Source organism: Somniosus microcephalus, chromosome 2 (genome assembly GCF_052327205.1).
Source record: "Somniosus microcephalus isolate GS21.2 chromosome 2, FLI_Smic_1.0, whole genome shotgun sequence".
Lineage (NCBI taxonomy): Eukaryota > Metazoa > Chordata > Chondrichthyes > Squaliformes > Somniosidae > Somniosus > Somniosus microcephalus.
The window spans coordinates 9184611-9202906 of NC_140988.1; positions in this window are offsets into that span (position 1 = coordinate 9184611).

Here is an 18296-nt window from a genome sequence, read left to right on the forward strand (position 1 = left end):
TACAAGAAGCCAGGATAGCTAAGTGTCAATTACTGACCGACTGTTGGTCAAGGGCTGCAATTTTAACTAACATCTTGCTCGGGAATGTCAGAATGATATGATGCAACCCATACCTAAAGTTTCCAACACAGTGTGCTTTTCGAATTTCCGTCATGCCACTATCGGTGGTTACTGAATGGAGTCCAAGCTCATTCTCAAAGAAAGAACAATAATTATCAGACCAACAATTAGGTGTTAAAAGAGCCCTTTGATTGGCTGTCTGGAAGTTGGGGTGACCCTGCCTCTCGATAACATTCTCTCGCCCTTCTTGGCTACAGAGCAAGGGAGGAAGAGGGAACACCATTTAATCCCAGTTTGCTTGATAACCCTTAGCCAGGAGCAAGTAAATAGAGGGTCAGCCATAGCACTCTGAATACTGCTCCCAAAATGGCAGAGAGAAATAGGAATACATTTGCTAAACGCATTGCTAGTGCTGAATAGCAATACATTTTATTACTAACATTCAGTGCAGATCTTGCTATGGAAAAAAATATGCTTACATGGTTCTTATTTTTTTGAAGCATTTATTGGGGTTACACTGCCTGTCTATTAACTTCCCATGGTTTCATCAAGACAATATTGGCCCAGAAATTCGGGTCTCCACGGGTGAATACGCATGGGGTACTCACCCGTAAGCCCAATGGAAGTGCCGGTTTTGTGCATGCACTGCGCATGCGCGGGAAACTGGCACTTCCGTTCCCCTGAAAGAAGGGGTTCAGAGGTCGAACGCGTGCGCGGGAGAGGCTGCGCGTGCGCATCGAACTTACGTTTTTTTAACAGGTTTTCCCGGGAGGGTAAGTCTCCAGAAGTTAGACAGGTAAAAAGCAGTCGCAAGGTAAGTGGTGAATTAATTAAAATTAAAACATTTTTTCCACAGGTTTATTATTTTTAGATACTTTAAAGAAAGGTAAGTTTATTTTTAGCCCCGTTAGAAAATGTAATTAATTTTTTCAAAAATTTAAATTATTGTTTAAAATAGTTATTTCATGTAATTTATAGTTTATTTAAAAAATGTGATTTTTTAAAAATTTATTTGAAGATTTAGTGATGTTTTGGGGCTTATAGTATTTATAGGTTTGACAGGTTCCTGTCAAACTTATGAATGAAGCATTCCCTGCTACCATTGGCTCTCCATGGCCCACGTGATCCCAGGGGACGCATCGAACTAACTGCGCCCCTGGGATACGCAAGCACTGCGCGCCGGCAGTTGAAGGAGGCCTAGGATCGGAATCCCATGCGGGCTCACAGCTCAACGGCTGCGCGCTAGGTAAGTGCAGGTCGGGGGCTTGCACCCGCAGGAAGCCCCCGACCCGAATTTCTGGGCCAATGCTTCTGCTATTTTTCTTGTTCTTTAGTTTTCTCACTCCCTTTTCCCCCCTCCCCCCATCTCCATTCTTGACCTATTTCGTATTTTCTCATTCACTCTCACGTTCCCCTAACACTTAAGAAAGGCAGTGGACAATCACTGCACTAAACGTGCAATCGCGCACGTTTTTTTTTTGGCAAGGAATCCAGATCGGAAAGCCACTGGACATCCGTAGGCGTCGGGTTTTCACTGGAATTCCTTGACAGCATCCAGTCCTTCAGCCAGAGACTCCGGGAAATGTGAAAATCCCCGAAGAAACGGAGTCACTGATGGTGTCATTGCTGGAGCAAAATAATGAAAGTCGATGAGGCCGATCCGAATGACGACATTTTTAACTTTCGTTTCTGCTCAGCAAATCTTTCCTTTCTGACACTCTTGAAAAAGAAAGACTTGCATTTCTATAGCGCCTTTCACGACCACCAGACGTCTCAAAGCGCTTTACAGCCAATGAAGTACTTTTTGAAGTGTAGTCACTGTTGTAATGTAGGAAACGCGGCAGCCAATATGCGCACAGCAAGGTCCCACAAACAGCAATGTAATAATGACCAGATAATCTATTTTGTTATGTTGGTTGAGGGATAAGTATTGGCCAGGACAGTGGGGAGAACTCCCCTGCTCTTCTTTGAAATACGCCATGGGATCTTTTGCGTCCACCTGAGAGAGCAGGCAGGACCTCGATTTAACGTCTCATCCAAAAGACAGCACCTCCGACAGTGCAGCACTCCCTCAGTACATAATAGCAAGGAGTAGGCGTAGGTCATTTAGCCCCTCGAGCCTGCTCCGCCATTCAATAAGATCATGGTTGATCTGATCTGATCTTGGCCTCAACTCCACTTCCCTGTACTGCACTGGGGGTGTCAGCCTAACTTTATGTGCTCAAGTCCCCGGAGTGGGACTTGAACCCACAACCTTCTGACTCTCAGAGGCGAGGGTGCTACCAACTGAGCCACTGCTTGAGATCTTTCCTTCCCGTGATCTTCATTTAGGATATAGAAGACAATTTGTTGCTGTGTGCATCCTGAAAGGAATTGAATTGTGTAATATTTTTAATGGTCAGTAAATTCATAACCTCAGACAGTAGCATGTTTTTAACATGCCTTTAACCTTGTGCCCATGCACTGCAATTCTAAATTGCACGGCAAATATTACTTTTCACCTCCCAATCTTCAAAAAGTTAAACTCAGAATGTAATTTCCATCATTTCAATGTCATAATTGCTGGTGTTTAATAATGGTGCAAATCTGATTCAATTATCTGGTACAGAGGCAAAGTGGTTATGTTGCTGGACTGGTAATCAAGTCGGTTTGGACTAATGATCCGGTGACGTGAGTTCAAATCCCCCCCATAGCAGCTGGGAAATTTAAATTCAGTTAATTAAATAAATCTGGAATTAAAAAGCTAATATCAGAAATGGTGTCCATGAAACTACCGGATTGTCGTAAAAACCCATCTGGTTCACTAATGTCCTTTAGGGAAGGAAATCTGCCGCCCTTACCCGGTCTGGCCTATATGTGACTCCAGACCCACAGCAATGTGGTTGACTCTCAACTGCCCTCCCACTCGGTTGTATTCAAGAAGGCGGCTCACCACCACCTTCTCGAGGGCAATCGTGGAATGGGCAATAAATGCCGGCCTTGCCAAGCGATACCCACATCCTGGGACTGAATTTAAAAAAAAAAATACAACAACAGATAAAGTCATTTGGCAAAGAATTTATATTTCCCTTGTTTTACATTTTTTTTCTTTTGCTTCACAATGGAATTGAACTGTTTTTCTTTAAATTACTCTGTAGACCCCGAAGCGATAAAGTCACAGCGAACGGATCAAGGGCAGAGATTAGACTCTGATTAGCTTGCCTGTTTTCTAATGCAGCCCATTGATTTCCTGTTCCTGCAACTCGCATTGGTTTTTTTTCCCGCCGCACTCCTCGTTCTGACATCGGTCGTCTATCTGTTGTGTAGCAGGATGATGAATGGCTCCCTGCTCAGTGCCAAGCACACATTTTACTCCCTTATTTCCTCTTTGGAAAGGATAGCAGTCAATACCATTTAACAAAAGAAACCAGCAAACTGGGTCATTTAAGCTTTTTTATTTTCCCCCATCAGCGCTGTAACAATCAACCTGTTGTGGGGTATAGAATGGCACCGGCTGATTGGAGCTGAAGTGTAGCCGGGCTACATGCACTGAATAGGGATATTGAGATAGAGAAGACGATGAAAGTGAGGCTCTCTGTGTTGATAATTGTAAAGTGCTGGAAGTGTCCATTAATGAATGCATCAAGAAGCACTTACAGAACATTTAAGAGGACTTTTATCAGATCACCTGTTCTTCAATAAAGGTCACTGCATTTCTGACATCCTAGTGCCAAGAGATATCAAACACTTTACTTGTTTCCGATGGCAAGGGATGAAAATATTGGGTTGTCAGCCGTGATAACTGTCTCCCACACTCCATCTCTTACATAAGAAATAGGAGCAGGAGTAGGCCAATCGGCCCCTCGAGCCTGCTCCGCCATTCAATAAGATCATGGCTGATCTGATCCTAACCGCCAATCCACTATCACAGAACCATCTCCTGAATCTAACAGAATTAGACACACGAAATAGGAGCAGGATCAGGCTACACGGCCCCTGGGCCCGCTCCGCTACCCACAGGGCCATGACCGATCCGAACCTAGACTCATGTCCAAATTCCTGCCCGCTCCCTGTAACCCTTAATTCCCTTTACTTCTAGGAAACTGTCTATTTCTGTTTTAAATTTATGTAATGATGTAGCTTCTACAGCTTTTTGGGGCAGCATATTCCATGGACCTACCACCCTCTGAGTGAAGTAGTTCCTCCTCATCTCAGTTTTGAAAGAGCAGCCCCTTATTCTAAGACTATGCCCCCTAGTTCTAGTTTCACCCATCATCGGGAACATCTTCCCCGCATCCACCCGATCCAACCCCTTCACAATCTTATATGTTTCAATAAGATCGCCTCTCATTCTTCTGAACTCCAATGAGTAGAGTCCCAATCTACTCAACCTCTCCTCATATGTCCATCCCCTCATCCCCGGGATTAACCGAGTGAACCTTCTTTGTACTGACTCGAGAGCAAGTATGTCCTTTCTTAAGTATGGACACCAAAACTGTACGCAGTATTCCAGGTGCGGTCTCACCAATACCTTGTACAACTGAAGCAATACCTCCCTATTTTTATATTCTATCCCCCTAGCAATGAAAGCCAACATTCCATTGGCCTTCTTAATCACTTGCTGCACCTGCATACTAACCTTTTGAGTTTCGTGCATCAGGACCCCCAGATCCCTTAATGGGCAAAGGTGAAACAAGTATTAGGCAAGAGATTGCGCTGCGAGTGTGTTTTGATCACAGTGGCCAGGCTTCACATTTGTGTATCAATGTGCTTACAGGGCAAGTTCGCTTTTTCAGAACGGAGCGACGCTGGATACCATTCAGTTTCAATGTTCAAAACTGTGTGCAGCAAAGCCAGCAACCAAACTAACCTAACACGACCTGGTTTCCATTCATTACAGCTGATCTGAGAGGCATTATTTTAAAAAAAATTGTTAAAAATCTGTTTTGAATTCAATTAGACAGCATGACGTCCTGTTGCTACTGATAAAAATGGCTGACAGTTAAGAAACAAACCCATTTGTTCAGTAGAGTTGTGTTCATTCGCTGCTGACTTGTTGGGGAAAAAGTACCACCGATATTTATTCCTCAACCAACAGCTAAAAACCGATTACCTGCTCATTATCACCTTGCTGTTTGTGGGAGCTTGCTGTGCCCAGATTGCCACGTTTCCTACGTTACAAGTGACCACACTTCAAAAAAGTGCTTCATTGGCTGTAAAGGGCTTTGGGACGTCCTGAGGTCGTGAAAGGCGCTATAGAAATGCAAGTTCTTTCTTTTATGATGACATCTTGTGAACCATTCAAATTGTGATCATTTTCAGAAGCATACCGTGCATGCTGTGGGGTTAAGTGGCTGTTTCTGACTTTCAAAAGTACCATGAACCGCACTAAAATGAAATGGTAACTAAATCTTTCACATTATATTGTACAAAGTAGGTCTTTCTATTTATACATGACCCTTGTGCTATCAAAAATTATCACATATTTTACATCTGCACTTAAACATGGACCAAATGCCTCTCAGCTGGCACGAGCCATGTACTTAAGGTTAAGCTGATCAGAGTATTTATTTTGTGTGTCTGGGGAAAGGTGCAATCAATGCGATCCACAGCTGCGGGATTCTATGAATGAAATACGCACAATAACCGATGCAGCTCAATGGAGAATAGCTGAAAAAAAATCTGTCATCTGATAACAACAGAGCCTCCCAGTGACTAATATCTGATCAGAACAAAAGGTTTGTTTATAAGCAAAATGTTCCTGTGATGCAATAGTCGAAGCAAAGTGGCTCAGGGGGTAGCACTCTCGCACTCTGAGTCAGAAGGTTCGTGAGTTCACAGTCCCACTCCAGGGACTTGAGCACAAAAAGCTAGGCTGACACTCCAGTGCAGTACTGAGGGAGTGCTGCACTGTTGGAGGTGTCGTCTTTCGGATGAGACCTTAACCAAGGTTCCATCTGCTGTCGGGTAGATGTAAAAGATCCCACGGCACTATTTTGAAGAAGAGCAGGGGAGTTCTCCCCGGTGTCCTGGCCAATATTTATCCCTCAACCTGAAAGCAGATTATCACGTTGCTGTTTGTGGGATCTTGCTGTGTGTAAATTGACTGCTGCGTTTCCTACATTACAACAGTGACTACACTTCAAAAAAGTACTTCATTGGCTGGAAAGCGCTTTGGGACGTCCTGAAGTTGTGAAAGGCGCTATATCAATGCAAGTTCGTTCTTTGATTATGGCATCCGTGGACCATTCAAATTGTCATCACTTTCGGAAGCATGCAGTATATGCTGTGGGGTAGAAAGGTAATGTCTGCTCCTGACTTTCAAAGAAACCATCTACGATAATACAATGAGTAAAGGGACTCATAAGGGCTGTGGATGCTGAATCGTTGAGTATATTCAAGACTGAGACAGATTTTTGGATTTTAGGGGAGTCGAGGGATATGGAGATCGGGCGGGAAAGTGGAATTGAGATCAAAGATCAGCCATGATGTTATTGCAGACTCGAGGGCCCGTATGGCCTAATCCTGCTCCTAATTCTTATGATCTTATAAGCAAGAGATGCTGGTAGATCACAATTCAATCCTAGACCTTCTGATTTAATTATAATCCGTTTGCCTACATCCGCTTTGATTATCTCCTCTGAGACTTTAGGTCAAGGGAAGCGGAGAACAGGTTGGTGGGTGGGCGGGGGTGGTGAAAGAAGGCCAAACAGACATGGAGATAGAGGGCTAGAAATTCATTATAGCCCAGGAATGGGCGGTATCTTTAGAACATTTTGAGAAATAGTGCCAGGTGCTAAATGCTTTAGACTGCATGCAAAATTCATTCTCACTGCTCAAAGAAATGATTGGGGCACTAAGAGTGGCGTTACACTCAGAGTGGATCAATATCGGGTGCAGTCCAATCGCAAATCATCATTGCCACAGTCTTTTCCCAGTACTTAAAGGGGAGGTTCATTGATGCTGCAGCACCTCATTCTCAGCATTGCTGGCTGCGCAGCTGCCTCAGCAAGGCGAAGCACAGCAAGGAGAAGGAGCCGGGGAGCTGAAGCAGGTGTGCTCATGGCAGATCCACCTCAGTTGGGTGGACAGGGTGATTGAATGCTTCAACAAATGCTACACACCACCATCTGTACCACAAGCTTCACACACTGCCCAAAGCACCACACCCCCAGCGCTCACCCACCAACAATCTCTACCGACCAACACTCACACTCACATCTCACACCTTGCACACAATGACAGTTATTCAACTATGGCAGGCACAAGGGTCATTAGCTATTAGAATGAATGTGATATGTGTGATATGTTTATGCATAAATTTATTAATGAAGTTTGCAATATTTTGTGGTCTCTCTCATTTCACCTTTGCGCCCAGGAGGACGCTCTGATGTGGCACGACACAGGGATGCTCTCTCATACCACCCGGTGACTGGCTCGGGCTGACCCTGGTGGAACCCGAGCAACAGATTGGCCACCTGTCCAGTTGACTGCACGGTGTTGGAGGAGGAAGGTGGGAAATGACAGTTCAGCTGAAAAGCAAATAGAGAGATTTCGTCCCGTCAGAGCATGCTGTCTGTACTGTGCCTGTTACTTTTACAGGTTTGCACGAGAGAGGTATCGCCATATATTAATGGCCCAGAAATTCGGGTCCCAACGCGTGAGTACGGATGGAGTACTCACGCGTGGACCCGATGGAAGTGCTGGCATCTTGCATGCACTACGCATGCGCGGGAAACCGGCACTTCCGATCCTCTGAACCAAGGGGTTCAGAGGTCAAACGCGTGCACGTGGGAGTCTGCGCCTGCGCGTTGAACTTCCTTTTTTTTCAGGTTTTAACGTGCGGGTAAGTCTGTACATTTTAGAAATGTAAAAAGCAGCCGTAAGGACTTCATTTTCAAAGGTAAGTGGTCAATTATTTTAAATTAAAACATTTTTTCCACAGGTTTTTTACTTTTAAATACTTTAAAGCAAGGTAAGTTTATTTTTAGCCCCGTTTTTTTATAAAATTATTTTTTTCAAAAATTTAAATTTTTGTTTAAAATAGTTATTTAATGTCATTTATAGTTTATTTACAAAGTGTGATGTTTTTTAAAAATTTATTTGAAGGTACAGTACAGTTTTACAGCCTCAGCATTTATACGTTTTGACAGGTCTATCTGTCAAGACTTATGAATGGATCATTCCCTGTTCCGATTGGCTGCCTGTTGCTCACATGATCCCAGGGGACGCTTCGCACTAACTACGCCCCTGGGATACGCCAGCATAGCGCGCCGGCGTCTGGGACAGGCCTCGGAGAGGAATTCCACGCAGGCCAAGAGGTCAACTGCCGGCGCGCTAGGTAAGTGTAGGTCGGGGGCTTGCACCCGCGGGAAGCCCCCGACCCGAATTTCTGGGCCATTGTTTTCTCAAGCAGTGTATATTCAAGATAGAGATCAATAGATTTTTGGATACTATGGAATATGAGGATAGTGCAGGAAGGTGGAGTTGAGGTAGAAAATAAGCCATGGTCTTATTGAATGGCGGAGCAGGCTCAAATGGCTTACTCCTGCTCCTATTTCTTATGTTCTTAAACCTTTTTTTTTAGGAGAGGATTAAAAGGGGTTGGGAAAAGAGTAGTCTTTCTATACATATAAGAGAGTCACTAATAAATACAAGAAGGAATTCAGGAGAAACGTCTTTACCCCGAGAGTGGTGAGAATGTGGGACTCGCTACCACAGGGAGTGGTTGAGGCGAATAGTACAGATACATTTAAGGAGAAGCTGGATAAACACACGAGGGAGAAAGGAATAGAAGGATATGCTGATGGAGTGAGATGAAGAGGGCTGGGAGGAGGCTGGTGTGGAGCATTGACCAGTTGGGCCGAAAGACCTGTTTCGGTGCTGTAAATTCTATACTTATGAAAATGATCGAATATAGTGTAGTACTGTTTAAAAAATGAATTTGCACAATTCCAATTATTCCAGTTTTAATGATCTAACAGTCAATTAATTAAATGCAATATCAGTAATAGAAACACTACATTTAAGCCCTGATAAATGCATGACTTGTTTGGCAAGAAATATTATGCTTGGATCACAATTATCCTGAGCTCAGTACTTCTACAAACTGGGAGATTAAAATAGCTGATATGTAAATCTTTTTCTACCACAACTCACATACATTCAGAAATTTAATCTAAACAAGCATAATAAAAATTACTTAACTGAAACATATCAGAAAGAAAGACTTGCATTTCTATAGCGTCTTTCACGACCTCGGGACGTCCCAAAGCGCTTTAAAGCCAATTGAACTACTTTTGAAGTGTAGTCACTGTTGCAGCTAGTTTTGTGCACAGCAAGCTCCCACAAACAGCAATGTGATAATGACCCGAGAATCTGTTTTTTAGTGATGTTGGTTGAGGTATAAATATTGGCCAGGACACTGGGGAGAACTCCCCTGCTCTTCTTCGAAATAGTGCCATGGGATCTTTTACGTCCACCTGAGAGTTTTACATCTTCCTCGGTACTGCATTGGGAGTGTCAGCATAGATTTTGGTGCTCAAGCCTCTGGAGTGGGACGTGAGCCCACACCCTTCTGACTCAGAGGTGAGAGTGCCACGCACTGAGCCACGGTTTATCAGGTCTCCACCAGCCATACTGGCAAACACTTCAGTCACTGACCGATCTTGGGACTTTCTCTTTTCTCCCCCTCCCCTATTAACAGCTTTAAAAAAAAAACCTGCCCAGTGAGTACAAGCCCTCACGGGCAGCCTGCTGTGCAGATGGGAGCTCACCTTGACTAGAAATGTTAAGGAAGTCTCAAATTCCCGGCAGGAACAGCCATGTGCAAAAAAAAAGTCAACAGGAATCTCCTGCAGTCAGAAGTGCAGATGTCCAAAAATTTCTATCCACGTGTTAGTTCTATAAATCTGGGCATAATTTTAAAAACAGAATATTCTTCATTAGGAATGTAGGAATTGCTAGGGGGGAAAAAAAAGACCATGGGCTATCGAGTTCGCATTCTACCATCCTGGAAGTCACTTGCTGCAATGATAATGGAGTTGTTGACTAATTGTAGCAATCAATCTCTCTCTCAAACAGACCCAGACACGAGGCGAGGAAAATCCCCAGTGGTGGAGAGCTTTGGGAGCCATAGGCCCAAAGTCACCTCTTCCTCCCGAGCTCGCTACACTCACGTCACGTCACGTCTCCAATTACTCATCTACTGGATCCCAAAATGTTATTTTCCTATCTCATTTGCATTTGAATAAATCAACACTAACTGCTTCCACCGTCTCCCCAGGGAGCCTGTTCCACAGATTGGCCGCTCGCTCACCGAAATATTGTTTTCCCGCAGATTCGCTTTGAATTTAAACACCTCACCGCCCCCAATTCAAGCGCAGGCTGTGTCCTCTGGTCCTACTGTTCTGGACAGGGTAAAATAGTTTCATAATAATTATACACTGAGCAGCAAACGTAAAGCCCCTTTCCCAGGATGCCAATTATAAAATTGTTGGCCGACTTGTTCACACTGAAGCAGCCTGTGCATTGGGTCCTGGTGCATCATCTAAAGCACTGTGCTACTCGCTGCTTATCATGGTTGGCATCTATGACAGCCCATTCTCGCCATTATAAACCGAGATGATCTTGGCGCTCGTCATTTATACCTCGCACTGGATTGATCCGCGTGTCTGCTCAATTACACGAACATGATTTGCGGAGTCTAGGAACGGTCCTTTAAAAGTAGGTTACGGTAATCCTGACTAACGTCGATGGTTTTTGAAGGGTTTTAGAACTGAAAGAGCCAATTCTGTGCATTAAATGATTCGTAGAGTACAAGACTGCTCATGAATAGATTGTTGGAGCAGCGTTTTGATATAATTTAAACGAGGACAAAATAATTGCACTAATTTTGAAAACAGCAAATATAATTTTGTTATAGCTTTCAATTTCAGCCCCTCATTGGAAAAAGGAAATTACTCGTGGAGCTCTAACCTCATTAAATGAAATTACTGTCACTCAAATTTCTTATCAGTGAAATCTTTCCGACATGGAATGGATTTAATCATTACATTCCAACAAAGAGTGAGCTTAACACCAAATTATTAATCTTCGCTGTTTGTTTTAATTGCTTCGGCTTTCTCATTTCCAATTATTTCATCCATCCTCTTTATGTTTGTTTTTAGTTTTGTGCTCTCTGATTGTTATCAGATTTCAGGCTAAAACATATCAATTCAAATTATCTCCCTTTCCAAATTGGTTCCAGCGGCGGAACGGGTTGTGGGTTCGTCGCACTGGCATTGCCAGTAGGAATGTGATTGCTTTTGTTATTTTTCATGTTAAACCCAGCTCCGAGGTTGTTTGTTTGGTGAGCTCGATACTGCCTCTCATTTCTGTCTGAATGCCTTGTAGGGATATGCACACAAGCCTAACTCTTTCTGCCGGTGTTGTGCTGCGTGGCAGGATTGCGGTGGCAACCTCTTTGGGAGAAGCTCTGCGGCCCAGATCATAGAATGATACAGTACAGAGGGAGGCAATTCGGCCCGTCGTGCCTGGGCCGGCTCTTTGCAAAAAGCTCTCCAGTTAGTCCCACTCTCCCCCGCCCCGCTCTTTCCCCATAGCTCTGCAGTTTATTTCCCCCTTTAAGTATTTATCCAATTTCCCTGTGGAAAGTTACTCTTGAATCTGCCTCCACCACCCTTTCAGGCAACGTGTTCCAGGTCACAACAACTCCCCGCATATAAAAAGAAATTCTCCTCCTCTCCCCTCTGGTTCTTTTGCCAATGACCTTAAATCTGTGTCCTCTGGTTACCAACCCTCCTGCCAGTGGAAACAATTTCTCCTTAATTACTCTATCAGAATTCATAATTCTGAACACCTCGGTTAAATCTCCCCTTAACTTTCTTTGGATTCCGGCATTTTCTGCTGAGAGTGAAGATGGCCAGTGTTGTGTCTGGGTATAATAAGATACAGACTGCAGCAGAAACGGTACAACAGGTGTTTACTCAATGTGGCTCACAGTTGAACTGACTGTACAGATTACTACTCAGTGCTATATACAGGTGTGGTCACTGCCGGTACTACAGTATACATGAGCTGTAAAAAGTAGTTCCCCCCTTAAAGGTATATACATTACAATTCCTCCCCTTTTAGATTAACAGTACCATAACACGCATTTAACAATTAAATATCCAACTAATTACAATTAACACTTTTAACATGCAACATTAGCTGAAAATAGTCTATTTATATATTCAGTCTTTGGGGAGGCCTCATGATCCTTTCTGGATAGCGCCTTTCCCGAGTGTCTTGCTCTTGGTGCGGAGGCGATTCTGGCCCCCTGTCGTCGGTTGGTTCATCAGCTTCCGATACTACTGTTTCTGGGGTAGATGCGACCTGTACGTCGGGTTCATCACCAGGTACGTATGGGCGAGGCATGGGGTTGACTTGTTCCTGTGACTCTAAGATCTGGTCAGCATGGCGTCTCACGATGCTCTCCCCAACGTCCACTGTGTACATTAGTGGGCCCTGCCGTGTGCATATCGTTCCTGGCTGCCATTTTTCTGTTCGGTAGTCGCGGGCCAAGACTGGTTGCCCTACATTGAAGCTCCTTGTTGGCTTCTCATGGATGTGCTGGAATTGCTTACTCTCAACATCTCTTCGTACGTTTGGTCTGAGCAAATCCAGGCGAGATCTTAACCTTCGGTTAAAGAACATCATGGCTGGGGCCTGGTTGGTGACTGCATGTGTCGCATTCCGGTAGGCGAACAGGAAATTGTCCACCTTGTGCTGCAGCGGAATGTTGTCATTGTACATAGCCTTTATTGCCTTCTTAAAGGTTTGTACGAACCTCTCAGCCAATCCATTTGTGGCTGGATGATACGGGGCAGATGTGTAATGCCTTACCCCATTCTTTTTCAAGAACCTCCGGAACTCTTCGGACACAAACTGTGGTCCGTTGTCGGAGCAAATCTGTTCTGGCAAGCCATTCCTGGCAAAAATGGTCCGTAGGACTGCAATAGTTTTCTCCGTGGTGGTGGAGGACATTTTGATGACCTCAGGCCATTTCGAGTGTGCATCCACGGCTATTAAAAACATTGAGTCCATGAATGGACCAGCAAAATCAATATGCACCCATTGCCATGGAGATGAGGGCCACTCCCATGGGTGTAGAGGGGCCTGTGGTGGTGCATTTTGGACTTTCTGGCATCCTGAGCAGCTCTTGGTCAGGTCCTCGATTTGTTTATCGATTCCCGGCCACCACACATAAGCCCTGGCTAGGCTTTTCATTTTTACCCCTCCCAGATGACCCTCATGAAGCTCATTGAGCACTCTATCCCTTAACTTGGGTGGAATTACCACTCAGGATCCACACATCAATGTCCCCCGGCACACTGACAGCTGTTCTTTCCTTGTCGAGAATGCTGGCAACAGTGAGTCGCCATGTGCTGGCCATCCCTTCACCGTCAAATCATATACCCGAGACAGTGTCGGGTCATTTCGGGTTTCCTTTTCGATACAAGCGTTAGTTACCGGTAGCTATTCAACTATAGTTGAATGGAATATTTCGACAGGATCCACTGCTGGTGCTTCCTCCGCAGTAGGCAGTGGCAGACGTGATAGCCCATCAGCATTTCCATGCTGTTTCGTGCCATTATATTCAATCTCATAGTGGTGCGCCCCTAGAAAAAGTGACCATCTTTGTAGTCGTTGCGCAGTCATCACCGGAACGCACTTCTTCGGATTAAAAATGGAGACAAGAGGCTGGCGATCAGTCAGCAAGGTGAATTTCTGCCCGTGCAGATAGTGATTGAACTTTTTCACTCCCCACACTAGGCTGAGGGCCTCCCTGTCAATCTGGGCATAGTTACGCTCGGCTGAGGTTAGTGATCGTGACGCAAAGGCTATTGGCCTCTCTGAGCCGTCCGAGAATTTGTGCGACAGCACCGCTCCAATGCCGTAGGGTGACACATCACATGCCAACCGAATTGGTAATGCTGGGTTGTAATGGGCCAATACCTCTTTCGATGTGATTAGTGTTTTGCTTTTCTGGAAAGCTCATCTACATTCGTCACTCCACTTCGATGGCACCCCAGTTTGCAGTAGGGTGTTCAGTGGGTGTAGTATTGTAGACAAATTTGGCAAGAACTTATGGTAGTAGTTTACCAGCCCGAGGAACGACCTCAGTTGTGACACATTTTCCGGTGCTGGAGCCTTGACTACTGCCTCAATCTTCTCTGGGGACTTATGTAACTCCTCTTCATCGATAACGTGGCCACAATACGAGATCTGTTTTCTAAAAAACTCGCATTTGTGGCGGTTAGCTCGAAGCCCATATTCCTGCAATCTAGTGAGCACCTGCCCCAGGTTGGCAAGGTGATCATTGTCATTTTCGCCCGTGACCAGGATGTCGTCCAAATAACACTGGGTCCCTGGGATCCCTTGCAGGACTTGTCCCATTGCCCTCTGCCAAATAGCCGGAGCTGATGCTACCCCGAATACCAGCCGGTTGTATTGGTAGAGACCTTTATGGGTGTTGATTGTGAGGTATTTTTTTGATGCTTCTTCTACCTCCATTTGCAGATACGCCTGGGCCAGATCAATCTTAGTGAAGTGTTTCCCTCAAAGATAGCGAGGCGAAAATATCTTCAATCCGCGGAAGTGGATATTGTACGGTGTGAAGGATCGGGTTCACTGTTACCTTAAAGTCCCCACAGATGCGAACCTTCTTTGGTTCCCCAGGCGTGCTGCTCAACGACTTTTTCATCACAGGGATGATGGGTGTAGCCCACTCGCTCCAGTCTACCTTGGACAGTACACCTAAACATTCCAGACTTTCCAGCTCTGCTTCGACGGCTGGGCGGATCGCATAAGGTACCGGTCTGGCCTTAAAAAATGTTGGGCTTGCGTTTTCTTCAATTTTAATCGTCGCTGTCATGCCTTTTAGTGTTCCGAGTCCTTGCTGGAACACTTCTTTCGTGTCAGTTAGGATCTTTGACAGTCGCCCAGGTGTGACGTCGTCATCCTTTTTGTCAGCCACAGTCAGTGCCTGTATGGAATGCCAATCCAGTTGTATTTTCCGGATCCATTCACGTCCCAGTAATGGTGGTCCTCCATCTTGTAATACATACAGGTCTAGTTTTGGTGTTTCCTTACCGTTATATATAATGGTCACCCTTATTTTTCCTTTGGGGTAGACTTTTTGCCCCGTGTACGTCTTCAAAATAATTTTTGTGTCTCTCAAGGGTATGTGTGAGAATAGCCGCTCGTAGTCCCATCGGTTTATGACTGTTAGGGCTGATCCTGTGTCCAATTCCATCTTTACCTAGACTCCTGCTATCTTGAGAGTGACCCAAATGGTTCGGTGATCCTCCATTTTGATCACATTATGTAGTTTCAGACAACTCAGTACCCTGCTTTCGGAGTCGTTATCACTCTTTTGTTCGTCTGAACTATTCTCCGTCATCTTATGTACCTTCTTGTACTTTCCTTTGGTAGGTTTCTTATTGCTGGTTTTCTTTCCTGACCTGCAGACTCGTGCTATGTGTCCTACTTTTCCACACTGTCTGCACACTTTGTCTTTGAACCAGCAATCATTCTGGTCGTGTGTTGTTCTGCCGCAGCAATAGCACTTCCCTGTTCCATATGACATTTCGTTTGTGCCATATTCTTGCGGTCTCTGTTGTATCTCTGCAGCGCCTCGTGCTGCTGCTTCATATGATACCGCAATGCTGAAAGCCTTTTCCAGCGTAAGGTCCTTTTCAGATAAAAGCCGTTTCTGGGTTCCTTCACTTTGAAGCCCACACACAAACTTGTCCCTTAAGGTATCTGCCAGTCCCGCTCCAAACCGGCAGTGTTTCGATAGTTTGCGCAGTTCTGTTAAATAATCAGCATTGCTTTCATCCTTATGCTGGTTCCGTTTGTGAAACTTGAATCTTTCTGCTATCAGCAGCGGTGTGGGGTTTAAATGTTCCTGTAGTATCGTTACTATGTCTTCAAAACTCTTTTCCATTGGCTTCGTTGGGGTTACTAGATTTCGTAATAACCCATACATTTTTGCACCCATTAAATTTAACAATACCGACGCTTTCTTGTCATCTGACACCTTATTTGCCCTGCAGTACACCTCTATTCGTTCGACATATGTAGTCCAATCTTCGACTTCATTGTCAAATGCGGTGATACTGCCACTCTTCGGCATTTTGGGTGTGGTTTAAAATGGCGTCTCCCCATGGCTTAAAATGGCGTCTCCCGCGCTTTCCTTCCTCCCCCACTGCTGCCAACGCCGCACTCGGCGGTCCTCGTGGCAATGGCGGCGCCTCGCGGGTTTCTGCGCGTCTCTCTCTCCCTCTCTCCAACGCTGCTCGGCCCCTGAACACCGGCTGCGCCCTGTGCGCTCTGCCCTCTCTCTCTCTCCCCCGTCGACGCTGCTCGGCCCTTTGCTATGCCGCTCGGTCAGGCTCTAGCCCGCCGCTGTCCGGGAAGGGTCTGCGCACTACCTGTTGCCAGCCCGTTTCGCTGGCCCACCTCGACTGGAAAGCCAAGCCTGGCTCTCGACAGCCTCCCCCGCAATTCTCGAGTCTCTGCTGGATGACTGGGCGGTTGCCCGTGGTCGACGCCCGAGTGTCTGGCCTTGACCTCCAATCCACTGATCTCCAGGAACGAATCCCCGGGAGGTGATGCAGAGTTGCAGGTAGGTTCGAACTTACGTCGTTGTCAATGTTGTGTCTGGGTATAATAAGACACAGACTGCAGCAGAAATGGTACAACAGGTGTTTACTCAACGTGGCTCGCAGTTGAACTGACTGTACAGATTACTACTCAGTGCTATATACAGGTGTGGTCACTGCTGGTACTACAGTATACATGAGCTGTAAAAAGTAGTTCCCCCCCTTAAAGGTATATACATTACAGCCAGATAATATGTTTATCCCGTCATGGGCGGCGTAATGATTACACATGTACTGGGAACACTAATCTAGGATCATCCTGGTGGGGAAAGGCATCCCCAGGTTCCTTTCTGTGTAGTACCAGCAATCTCCTGAAACCCATTCACGGTCCTCTATACCCTCACCTCAAACAAGGGCAAGGAGTTCATGGATTCCTCCAAGATAGAGGCCACCCATTCAGTTTCCTAGGCTGCTTTCCACTCCCCCACCTCTTGCCCTTGCCCACTAAACCAAAGCTCTCCACCAATCCCCTTCCACTTTAGCCCCAAGTCTCCTGTCTCTCTCTCTCTAGTTTCTCCTCCATCACCCGCTCTGCCCTCTCCAAGTTCATCTCGGCCATGAGACCTATCTTCTGCTCCACTGACCCCATTCTTAAGTAACTCCTTACAACCCAATTGGCCCTCATGCTAGCTGATGTAAAGGAGTCCCACTTCTCAGTCACTGCCCCTCGTCCTCCCATTTCAAAATGACAGCCATCACCCATCTCCTAAATAAACCACCATCAACCCTGCTGGCCTCACTAACTACCACCCTGTCTCCCACCTCCCTTTCCTTGCTAAGGTCCCTGAATATCATGTTGTCTTCCAGGCTCAGGGCCATCTCTCCTGTAAGACCCTGCTTGAATTGCTCCAATTTCTCTTCCTCTGCTTCCCCCCACCCCCCTGCCCTCCTCCAGGCAGAAAAATAGCAATAAACAAAGTCATGAACGACATTCTCTTGTGTCTGGGACCGTGGTGAATCAATCCCTGCTTCTTGAGCTCTCTGAAGCCTCTGGTTGACCACACCTTCCTCCTCCAACTCCTCTGCTCCATTGTTTCAGCTCACTGGGACAGCCCTCACTCATTTTTAGGAGAAGGAGTAGGGCATTCAGCCCCTGATGCCTGTTCTGCCCACGGCTAATGTGTACCCCAACTCTCTCTATCCGTCTCTGATCTATATCCCTTGATAACCTTACCTAAACGGGAGTGGGCCTTTGGCGTAGCGGTAGCATCCCCGCCGCTGGGCCAGAAGGCGTAGGGTTTCGAACCCCGCTCCAGACAGTCCCAGCAAATGGAGTCGGAGCTCCGGCTCTAAATTCTGGGTTGACATCCAGCAGGATACTTGCGTCCGTGGGTGTGGGTGGCCCCCCCACCTCGTATGGGTTGTGGGAGCCCGTAAAACCCTCCCACCATAGGACTAACCACCCTAATGGCTGGTATGAAGATGGTTACGTTCACAGAAGGAGCGTTAATCGCGGCCAGAAATCCTTCCACCACTTCATACAGTTCCCCAAAGGGAACAGTATGAAGACATGTATGACGACGACCTTACCTAAGAAAAATCTGT